At 29.1% G+C, this 13,671-nt stretch overlaps 1 pseudogene; it reads right to left on the reverse strand.

Moving 5' to 3' along the window:
* LOC133661303 (coiled-coil domain-containing protein 3-like) overlaps window positions 1–12,645 on the reverse strand; it is a 28,446-nt pseudogene extending 15,801 nt beyond the window's left edge.
* Window positions 12,646–13,671: the final 1,026 nt, after the last annotated feature.

Below are 13,671 nucleotides of genomic sequence, written 5' to 3' on the forward strand. Positions count from 1 at the left end.
TTACATGTTATTATGAATGTTACTACATGACATATATACTTACATCATGTATATATTACATGTTATTATGAATGTTACTACATGACATATATACTTACATCATGTACATATTACATGTTATTATGAATGTTACTACATGACATATATACTTACATCATGTATATATTACATGTTATTATGAATGTTACTACATGACATATATACTTACATCATGTATATATTACATGTTATTATAATTGTTACTACATGACATATATACTTACATCATGTATATATTACATGTTATTATGAATGTTACTACATGACATATATACTTACATCATGTATATATTACATGTTATTATGAATGTTACTACATGACATATATACTTACATCATGTATATATTACATGTTATTATGAATGTTACTACATGACATATATACTTACATCATGTAAATATTACATGTTATTATGAATGTTACTACATGACATATATACTTACATCATGTATATATTACATGTTATTATGAATGTTACTACATGACATATATACTTACATCATGTATATATGACATGTTAATATGAATGTTACTACATGACATATATACTTACATCATGTATATACTACATGTTATTATGAATGTTACTACATGACATATATACTTACATCATGTATATATTACATGTTATTATGAATGTTACTACATGACGTATATACTTACATCATGTATATATTACATGTTATTATGAATGTTACTACATGACATATATACTTACATCATGTATATATTACATGTTATTATGAATGTTACTACATGACATATATACTTACATCATGTATATATTACATGTTATTATGAATGTTACTACATGACATATATACTTACATCATGTATATATTACATGTTATCATGAATGTTACTACATGACATATATACTTACATCATGTATATATGACATGTTATTATGAATGTTACTACATGACATATATACTTACATCATGTATATATGACATGTTATTATGAATGTTACTACATGACATATATACTTACATCATGTATATATGACATGTTATTATGAATGTTACTACATGACATATATACTTACATCATGTATATACTACATGTTATTATGAATGTTACTACATGACATATATACTTACATCATGTATATATTACATGTTATTATGAATGTTACTACATGACATATATACTTACATCATGTATATACTACATGTTATTATGAATGTTACTACATGACATATATACTTACATCATGTATATATTACATGTTATTATGAATGTTACTACATGACATATATACGTACATCATGTATATACTACATGTTATTATGAATGTTACTACATGACATATATACTTACATCATGTATATATGACATGTTATTATGAATGTTACTACATGACATATATACTTACATCATGTATATACTACATGTTATTATGAATGTTACTACATGACATATATACTTACATCATGTATATATTACATGTTAATATGAATATTACTACATGACATATATACTTACATCATGTATATACTACATGTTATTATGAATGTTACTACATGACATATATACTTACATCATGTAAATATTACATGTTATTATGAATGTTACTACATGACATATATACTTACATCATGTATATATTACATGTTATTATGAGTGTTACTACATGACATATATACTTACATCATGTATATATTACATGTTATTATGAATGTTACTACATGACATATATACTTACATCATGTATATATAACATGTTATTATGAATGTTACTACATGACATATATACTTACATCATGTATATACTACATGTTATTATGAATGTTACTACATGACATATATACTTACATCATGTATATATGACATGTTAATATGAATGTTACTACATGACATATATACTTACATCATGTATATATTACATGTTATTATGAATGTTACTACATGACATATATACTTACATCATGTATATATTACATGTTATTATGAATGTTACTACATGACATATATACTAACATCATGTATATATTACATGTTATTATGAATGTTACTACATGACATATATACTTACATCATGTATATATTACATGTTATTATGAATGTTACTACATGACATATATACTTACATCATGTATATATTACATGTTATTATGAATGTTACTACATGACATATATACTTACATCATGTATATATTACATGTTATTATGAATGTTACTACATGACATATATACTTACATCATGTATATATTACATGTTATTATGAATGTTACTACATGACATATATACTTACATCATGTATATATTACATGTTATTATGAATGTTACTACATGACATATATACTTACATCATGTATATATTACATGTTATTATGAATGTTACTACATGACATATATACTTACATCATGTATATATTACATGTTATTATGAATGTTACTACATGACATATATACTTACATCATGTATATATTACATGTTATTATGAATGTTACTACATGACATATATACTTACATCATGTATATATTACATGTTATTATGAATGTTACTACATGACATATATACTTACATCATGTATATATTACATGTTATTATGAATGTTACTACATGACATATATACTTACATCATGTATATATGACATGTTATTATAAATGTTACTACATGACATATATACTTACATCATGATACTACATGTTATTATGAATGTTACTACATGACATATATACTTACATCATGTATATATTACATGTTATTATGAATGTTACTACATGACATATATACTTACATCATGCATATATTACATGTTATTATGAATGTTACTACATGACATATATACTTACATCATGTATATATTACATGTTATTATGAATGTTACTACATGACATATATACTTACATCATGTATATATTACATGTTATTATGAATGTTACTACATGACATATATACTTACATCATGTATATATTACATGTTATTATGAATGTTACTACATGACATATATACTTACATCATGTATATATGACATGTTAATATGAATGTTACTACATGACATATATACTTACATCATGTATATATGACATGTTAATATGAATGTTACTACATGACATATATACTTACATCATGTATATACTACATGTTATTATGAATGTTACTACATGACATATATACTTACATCATGTATATATTACATGTTATTATGAATGTTACTACATGACATATATACTTACATCATGTATATATTACATGTTATTATGAATGTTACTACATGACATATATACTTACATCATGTATATATTACATGTTATTATGAATGTTACTACATGACATATATACTTACATCATGTATATATTACATGTTATTATGAATGTTACTACATGACATATATACTTACATCATGTATATATTACATGTTATTATGAATGTTACTACATGACATATATACTTACATCATGTACATATTACATGTTATTATGAATGTTACTACATGACATATATACTTACATCATGTATATATTACATGTTATTATGAATGTTACTACATGACATATATACTTACATCATGTATATATTACATGTTATTATAATTGTTACTACATGACATATATACTTACATCATGTATATATTACATGTTATTATGAATGTTACTACATGACATATATACTTACATCATGTATATATTACATGTTATTATGAATGTTACTACATGACATATATACTTACATCATGTATATAATACATGTTATTATGAATTTTACTATATGACATATATACTTACATCATGTATATATGACATGTTAATATGAATGTTACTACATGACATATATACTTACATCATGTATATACTACATGTTATTATGAATGTTACTACATGACATATATACTTACATCATGTATATATTACATGTTATTATGAATGTTACTACATGACATATATACTTACATCATGTATATATTACATGTTATTATGAATGTTACTACATGACATATATACTTACATCATGTATATATTACATGTTATTATGAATGTTACTACATGACATATATACTTACATCATGTATATATTACATGTTATTATGAATGTTACTACATGACATATATACTTACATCATGTATATATTACATGTTATTATGAATGTTACTACATGACATATATACTTACATCATGTATATATGACATGTTATTATGAATGTTACTACATGACATATATACTTACATCATGTATATATGACATGTTATTATGAATGTTACTACATGACATATATACTTACATCATGTATATATGACATGTTATTATGAATGTTACTACATGACATATATACTTACATCATGTATATATGACATGTTATTATGAATGTTACTACATGACATATATACTTACATCATGTATATATTACATGTTATTATGAATGTTACTACATGACATATATACTTACATCATGTATATACTACATGTTATTATGAATGTTACTACATGACATATATACTTACATCATGTATATATTACATGTTATTATGAATGTTACTACATGACATATATACTTACATCATGTATATACTACATGTTATTATGAATGTTACTACATGACATATATACTTACATCATGTATATATTACATGTTATTATGAATGTTACTACATGACATATATACGTACATCATGTATATACTACATGTTATTATGAATGTTACTACATGACATATATACTTACATCATGTATATATGACATGTTATTATGAATGTTACTACATGACATATATACTTACATCATGTATATACTACATGTTATTATGAATGTTACTACATGACATATATACTTACATCATGTAAATATTACATGTTATTATGAATGTTACTACATGACATATATACTTACATCATGTATATATTACATGTTATTATGAATGTTACTACATGACATATATACTTACATCATGTATATATTACATGTTATTATGAATGTTACTACATGACATATATACTTACATCATGTATATATAACATGTTATTATGAATGTTACTACATGACATATATACTTACATCATGTATATACTACATGTTATTATGAATGTTACTACATGACATATATACTTACATCATGTATATATGACATGTTAATATGAATGTTATTACATGACATATATACTTACATCATGTATATATTACATGTTATTATGAATGTTACTACATGACATATATACTTACATCATGTATATATTACATGTTATTATGAATGTTACTACATGACATATATACTAACATCATGTATATATTACATGTTATTATGAATGTTACTACATGACATATATACTTACATCATGTATATATTACATGTTATTATGAATGTTACTACATGACATATATACTAACATCATGTATATATTACATGTTATTATGAATGTTACTACATGACATATATACTTACATCATGTATATATTACATGTTATTATGAATGTTACTACATGACATATATACTTACATCATGTATATATTACATGTTATTATGAATGTTACTACATAACATATATACTTACATCATGTATATATTACATGTTATTATGAATGTTACTACATGACATATATACTTACATCATGTATATATTACATGTTATTATGAATGTTACTACATGACATATATACTTACATCATGTATATATTACATGTTATTATGAATGTTACTACATGACATATATACTTACATCATGTATATATTACATGTTATTATGAATGTTACTACATGACATATATACTTACATCATGTATATATTACATGTTATTATGAATGTTACTACATGACATATATACTTACATCATGTATATATGACATGTTATTATAAATGTTACTACATGACATATATACTTACATCATGATACTACATGTTATTATGAATGTTACTACATGACATATATACTTACATCATGTATATATTACATGTTATTATGAATGTTACTACATGACATATATACTTACATCATGCATATATTACATGTTATTATGAATGTTACTACATGACATATATACTTACATCATGTATATATTACATGTTATTATGAATGTTACTACATGACATATATACTTACATCATGTATATATTACATGTTATTATGAATGTTACTACATGACATATATACTTACATCATGTATATATTACATGTTATTATGAATGTTACTACATGACATATATACTTACATCATGTATATACTACATGTTATTATGAATGTTACTACATGACATATATACTTACATCATGTATATATTTCATGTTATTATGAATGTTACTACATGACATATATACTTACATCATGTATATACTACATGTTATTATGAATGTTACTACATGACATATATACTTACATCATGTATATATTACATGTTATTATGAATGTTACTACATGACATATATACTTACATCATGTATATATTACATGTTATTATGAATGTTACTACATGACATATATACTTACATCATGTATATATTACATGTTATTATGAATGTTACTACATGACATATATACTTACATCATGTATATATTACATGTTATTATGAATGTTACTACATGACATATACTTACATCATGTATATATTACATGTTACTATGAATGTTACTACATGACATATATACTTACATCATGTATATATTACATGTTATTATGAATTTTACTACATGACATATATACTTACATCATGTATATATTACATGTTATTATGAATGTTACTACATGACATATATACTTACATCATGTATATATTACATGTTATTATGAATGTTACTACATGACATATATACTTACATCATGTATATACTACATGTTATTATGAATGTTACTACATGACATATATACTTACATCATGTATATATTACATGTTATTATGAATGTTACTACATGACATATATACTTACATCATGTATGTATTACATGTTATTATGAATGTTACTACATGACATATATACTTACATCATGTATATATTACATGTTATTATGAATGTTACTACATGACATATATACTTACATCATGTATATATTACATGTTATTATGAATGTTACCACATGACATATATACTTACATCATGTATATATTACATGTTATTATGAATGTTACTACATGACATATATACTTACATCATGTATATATGACATGTTATTATGAATGTTACTACATGACATATATACTTACATCATGTATATTACATGTTATTATGAATGTTACTACATGACATATATACTTACATGATGTATATTTACATGTTGTTATGAATGTTACTACATGACATATACTTACATCATGTATATATTACATGTTATTATGAATGTTACTACATGACATATACTTACATCATGTATATATTACATGTTATTATGAATGTTACTACATGACATATATACTTACATCATGCATATATTACATGTTATTATGAATGTTACTACATGACATATATACTTACATCATGTATATATTACATGTTATTATGAATGTTACTACATGACATATATACTTACATCATGTATATATTACATGTTATTATGAATGTTACTACATGACATATATACTTACATCATGTATATATTACATGTTATTATGAATGTTACTACATGACATATATACTTACATCATGTATATACTACATGTTATTATGAATGTTACTACATGACATATATACTTACATCATGTATATATTTCATGTTATTATGAATGTTACTACATGACATATATACTTACATCATGTATATACTACATGTTATTATGAATGTTACTACATGACATATATACTTACATCATGTATATATTACATGTTATTATGAATGTTACTACATGACATATATACTTACATCATGTATATATTACATGTTATTATGAATGTTACTACATGACATATATACTTACATCATGTATATATTACATGTTATTATGAATGTTACTACATGACATATATACTTACATCATGTATATATTACATGTTATTATGAATGTTACTACATGACATATACTTACATCATGTATATATTACATGTTACTATGAATGTTACTACATGACATATATACTTACATCATGTATATATTACATGTTATTATGAATTTTACTACATGACATATATACTTACATCATGTATATATTACATGTTATTATGAATGTTACTACATGACATATATACTTACATCATGTATATATTACATGTTATTATGAATGTTACTACATGACATATATACTTACATCATGTATATACTACATGTTATTATGAATGTTACTACATGACATATATACTTACATCATGTATATATTACATGTTATTATGAATGTTACTACATGACATATATACTTACATCATGTATGTATTACATGTTATTATGAATGTTACTACATGACATATATACTTACATCATGTATATATTACATGTTATTATGAATGTTACTACATGACATATATACTTACATCATGTATATATTACATGTTATTATGAATGTTACCACATGACATATATACTTACATCATGTATATATTACATGTTATTATGAATGTTACTACATGACATATATACTTACATCATGTATATATGACATGTTATTATGAATGTTACTACATGACATATATACTTACATCATGTATATTACATGTTATTATGAATGTTACTACATGACATATATACTTACATGATGTATATTTTACATGTTGTTATGAATGTTACTACATGACATATACTTACATCATGTATATATTACATGTTATTATGAATGTTACTACATGACATATACTTACATCATGTATATATTACATGTTATTATGAATGTTACTACATGACATATATACTTACATCATGCATATATTACATGTTATTATGAATGTTACTACATGACATATATACTTACATCATGTATATATTACATGTTATTATGAATGTTACTACATGACATATATACTTACATCATGTATATATTACATGTTATTATGAATGTTACTACATGACATATATACTTACATCATGTATATATTACATGTTATTATGAATGTTACTACATGACATATATACTTACATCATGTATATATGACATGTTATTATGAATGTTACTACATGACATATATACTTACATCATGTATATTACATGTTATTATGAATGTTACTACATGACATATATACTTACATGATGTATATTTTACATGTTGTTATGAATGTTACTACATGACATATACTTACATCATGTATATATTACATGTTATTATGAATGTTACTACATGACATATACTTACATCATGTATATATTACATGTTATTATGAATGTTACTACATGACATATATACTTACATCATGTATATATTACATGTTATTATGAATGTTACTACATGACATATATACTTACATCATGTATATACTACATGTTATTATGAATGTTACTACATGACATATATACTTACATCATGTATAGAAAACAATGATGGATGTTTTTAGAGCACTTTACAGGTGCAATAGAGCGACTTCCATTACCTCCATTGTTAGCTGACTTTTGCTAGCCTTTATTCATGATTTAGAATGCATACAAAAAGAAAAACATAAGTGTTTTTCTCTTACATAAAAATTGTGAATGAAAGGCAAAATAAATCTTTAAAAAGTGCCTTTTTTAAAAAAATGTCACTACTTTGTTTGTGTATTTGTTGTGTAGTTTGATCCATACCACACACACACACGCACACACACACACACACACACACACACACGCACACACACACACACACACACGCACTCACACAAACAGAGTATATCAAGGCCTAAAAGTAGGAATATTAGGAGCGTGGTGAGAATACAAGCAGGGGTTGCTATGGCAACAAGCCTATTGACACTGAAGGTGAAGGGCCTCACCCTGTGGTCCTCCAGAGTGTCCACTCGGGGCTGAAGGTGTGGAAGGGCTGGCTGCCCTGGGTGCAGTTGGAGAACTGGAAGAGGCTGGAGAAGGTGCGGCGGTTGTCGGCCGTGTCGGGGAAGATGGCGTCCTGGAAGTTGACGCCGTGGGGGAGGATGTTGTAGTTCTCGTCCATTCTGGAAGGGGAGAGACAGCAAAGGTGTGTTTCTAACTTAGAAGGGAGATTATTATTATTATTATTATTATTATTAGATGACTTCACAGCTTTTCTTGGAGGCCAATGGCTTTCCATTGATCAGACGTGTGTATTGGAACACAGCCTGTCATGTACTGTCTCTTTAAATCCTCATGTTTGTCTTGTCACATGCATCACCTGTGTCACCTGCGCAAAATCTCCCCAAGTTAGCCCCAATTTCTAGTTTTTAACATCACCATTTTGTGATTGATAAAAGTGAAAAAGAAAGATAATAATAGAATCACAAACAAGTGGGCGGGGCTGGTGAGGAATCATAAAAGGTGAATACAATTAAAACTACAGAAGGAAATTCATATGGCTCCAATCCTGGGTGGAGAGGAAGGGGGGGTTCATCATTTTGCAATGCAGTCTGCTGAAAATGATGAAAAGCGCCACTCTACATAGCAACTGACGATGTGGTCAAAGTTGGAATTGCCACAAAACACATTTGAAGATGTTCAAGACTTTACTGCCGTCTGGTGGCTAAAGTGGGTAGTGCACCCTTCCAGTTTGTCACGCTTCATGTGTCAGGTAAACCGTGACGAGTGACGCCGTATGAATCACCTTCCCACTGAATAACAGTTGGACAAAAAACATTTGCAGCACAAACAAACGGGACACGTTTTGACATAGTTGGTTATGAATAATAACATGTTAATTACACATGAACAACATTACAACCATAAAAGGATAATAACTAGGGATGTCCGATAATGGCTTTTTGCCGATATCCGATATGCCGATATTGTCCAACTCTTTAATTACCGATACCGATATCAACCGATACCGATATCAACCGATATATACAGTCGTGGAATTAACACATTATTATGCCTAATTTGGACAACCAGGTATGGTGAAGATAAGGTACTTTTTTAAAAAAATTAATCAAATAAAATAAGATGAATAAATTAAAAACATTTTCTTGAATAAAAAAGAAAGTAAAACAATATAAAAACAGTTACATAGAAACTAGTAATTAATGAAAATTTGTCAAATTAACTGTTGAAGGTTAGTATTATTAGTGGACCAGCAGCACGCACAATCATGTGTGCTTACGGACTGTATCCCTTGCAGACTGTATTGATATATATTGATATATAATGTAGGAACCAGAATATTAATAACAGAAAGAAACAACCCTTTTGTGTGAATGAGTGTGAATGAGTGTAAATGGGGGAGGAAGGTTTTTTGGGTTGGTGCACTAATTGTAAGTGTATCTTGTGTTTTTTATGTGGATTTAATAAAACAAAAAAACAAAAAAAAACAAAAACGATACTGATAATAAAAAAACGATACCGATAATTTCCGATATTACATTTTAAAGCATTTATCGGCCGATAATATCGGCAGACCGATATTATCGGACATCTCTAATAATAACATAACAATTAAAATAGTTAGGCAAAACAAATTGCAGCACAAATGAATGAAACAAGTTTAGGGGCATTTTGACATAGTTGGTTATGAATAATAACACGTTAATAACATTAAAACTATAAAACATTAACATTAAAATCTGTAATAGACAAAACAACGCAGCACCAACGAATGGGACAAGTTTGGGAAGATATGGACTTAGTTGTGGGGGCTGGTTATGAATAATAACATTAATTACACGTTAATAACTGTAAAAGTTGATATTAACTAAAATAGTTAGACATAGCACAAACGAACGGGACAAGTTTGGGAAGATATTGACTTAGTTGGTTATGTACAATAACACGTTAATTACACATTAACAACATTACAACCATGAAAGGTTAATAACATAACAATTTAAATAGTTAGGCAAAAAAATTTTTTGATATAGTTGGTTATGAATAATAACACGTTAATAACATTAAAACTATAAAACATTAACATTAAATATGTAATAGTTAGTGCAGCACCAACGAATGGGAAGATATTGACTTAGTTGGTTATGAATAATAACACGTTAATAACATTAAAACTATAAAACATTAACATTAAATATGTAATAGTTAGTGCAGCACCAACGAATGGGAAGATGTTGACTTAGTTGTTTATGAATAATAACACGTCAACTACACGTTAATAACTGTCAAAGGTGATTAGGTGTTAACTCAAATAGTTAGACGCAGCACAAACGATTGGGACGAGTTTCGGGGAGAGTGTGGATGACGTCACACAGGTGAGTGAAGTATCACCTGAGGAAGAAGAAGTAGGAATAGTCGTCCATCACAGTGTGAGAGTGACAGGACAGGTAACCCAGTCCGCTGACGTTGAGTGTGGACCCTGCAGGCACCTCCAGCATGCTCCCCCAGGCCTGGTCGCACAGCAGCTCCACCTCGGCGGAGTACAGCAGACCTTCCTCCGCGCCCTCGTACGCCGAGCCGGAGGGCAGCGAGTTGACGCCGGCCAGGTGGAGGGCCAGCACCCGGGCGTACACGATCACCTCCGCCAGCTCCGCGCGGCATCCCTCGCTCTGCGGACGCCACTCGGACGGCAGCTGGCAGCCGTGAGTCAACGTCTGCACATGCGCCAAAGAGCCGAGCAAAGCCGGCAGCACAACCGCCAAAAGCATCCCCGAACTCTCGGGCTGACTTGCAACTGCCGAACGCAATCAGCCGCAGCCGCAGAAAGTTCAAGAAGGTCCTTCTGCCTCGTGCTGCCTTCAAGGACCCGTGGAAAACTGATTCACCTGCTCTCCTGCCTCGTGCTGCCTTCAAGGACCCATGGAAAACTGAGTCACCTGCTCTCCTGCCTCGTGCTGCCTTCAAGGACCCATGGAAAACTGAGTCACCTGCTCTCCTGCCTCGTGCTGCCTTCAAGGACCCGTGGAAAACTGAGACACCTGCTCTTCTGCCTCGTGCTGTCTTCAAGGACCCATGGAAAACTGAGTCACCTGCTCTCCTGCCTCGTGCTGCCTTCAAGGACCCGTGGAAAACTGAGACGCCTGCTCTTCTGCCTCGTGCTGTCTTCAAGGACCCATGCAGAGACACCTGCTCTTCTGCCTCGTGCTGCCTTCAAGCACCCGTGGAAAACTGAGTCACCTGCTCTTCTGCCTCGTGCTGCCTTCAAGGACCCGTGGAAAACTGAGTCACCTGCTCTTTTTCCCCGTGCTGCCTTAGAGGACCCATGCAGAGACACCTGCTCTTCTGCCTTGTGCTGCCTTCAAGGACCCATGGAAAACTGAGTCACCTGCTCTTCTGCCTCGTGGTGCCTTCAATGACCCATGGAAAACTGAGACACCTGCTCTCCTGCCTCGTGCTGCCTTCAAAGACCCATGGAAAACTGAGTCACCTGCTCTTCTGCCTCGTGCTGCCTTCAAGGACCCATGGAAAACTAAGTCACCTGCTCTTCTGCCTCGTGCTGCCTTCAAGGACCCATGGAAAACTGAGTCACCTGCTCTCCTGCCTCGTGCTGCCTTCAAGGACCCATGGAAAACTGAGTCACCTGCTCTCCTGCCTCGTGCTGCCTTCAAGGACCCATGGAAAACTGAGTCACCTGCTCTTCTGCCTCGTGGTGCCTTCAAAGACCCATGGAAAACTGAGTCACCTGCTCTCCTGCCTCGTGCTGCCTTCAAGGACCCGTGGAAAACTGAGACACC

This window comes from Entelurus aequoreus, linkage group LG12 (genome assembly GCF_033978785.1).
Source record: "Entelurus aequoreus isolate RoL-2023_Sb linkage group LG12, RoL_Eaeq_v1.1, whole genome shotgun sequence".
Lineage (NCBI taxonomy): Eukaryota > Metazoa > Chordata > Actinopteri > Syngnathiformes > Syngnathidae > Entelurus > Entelurus aequoreus.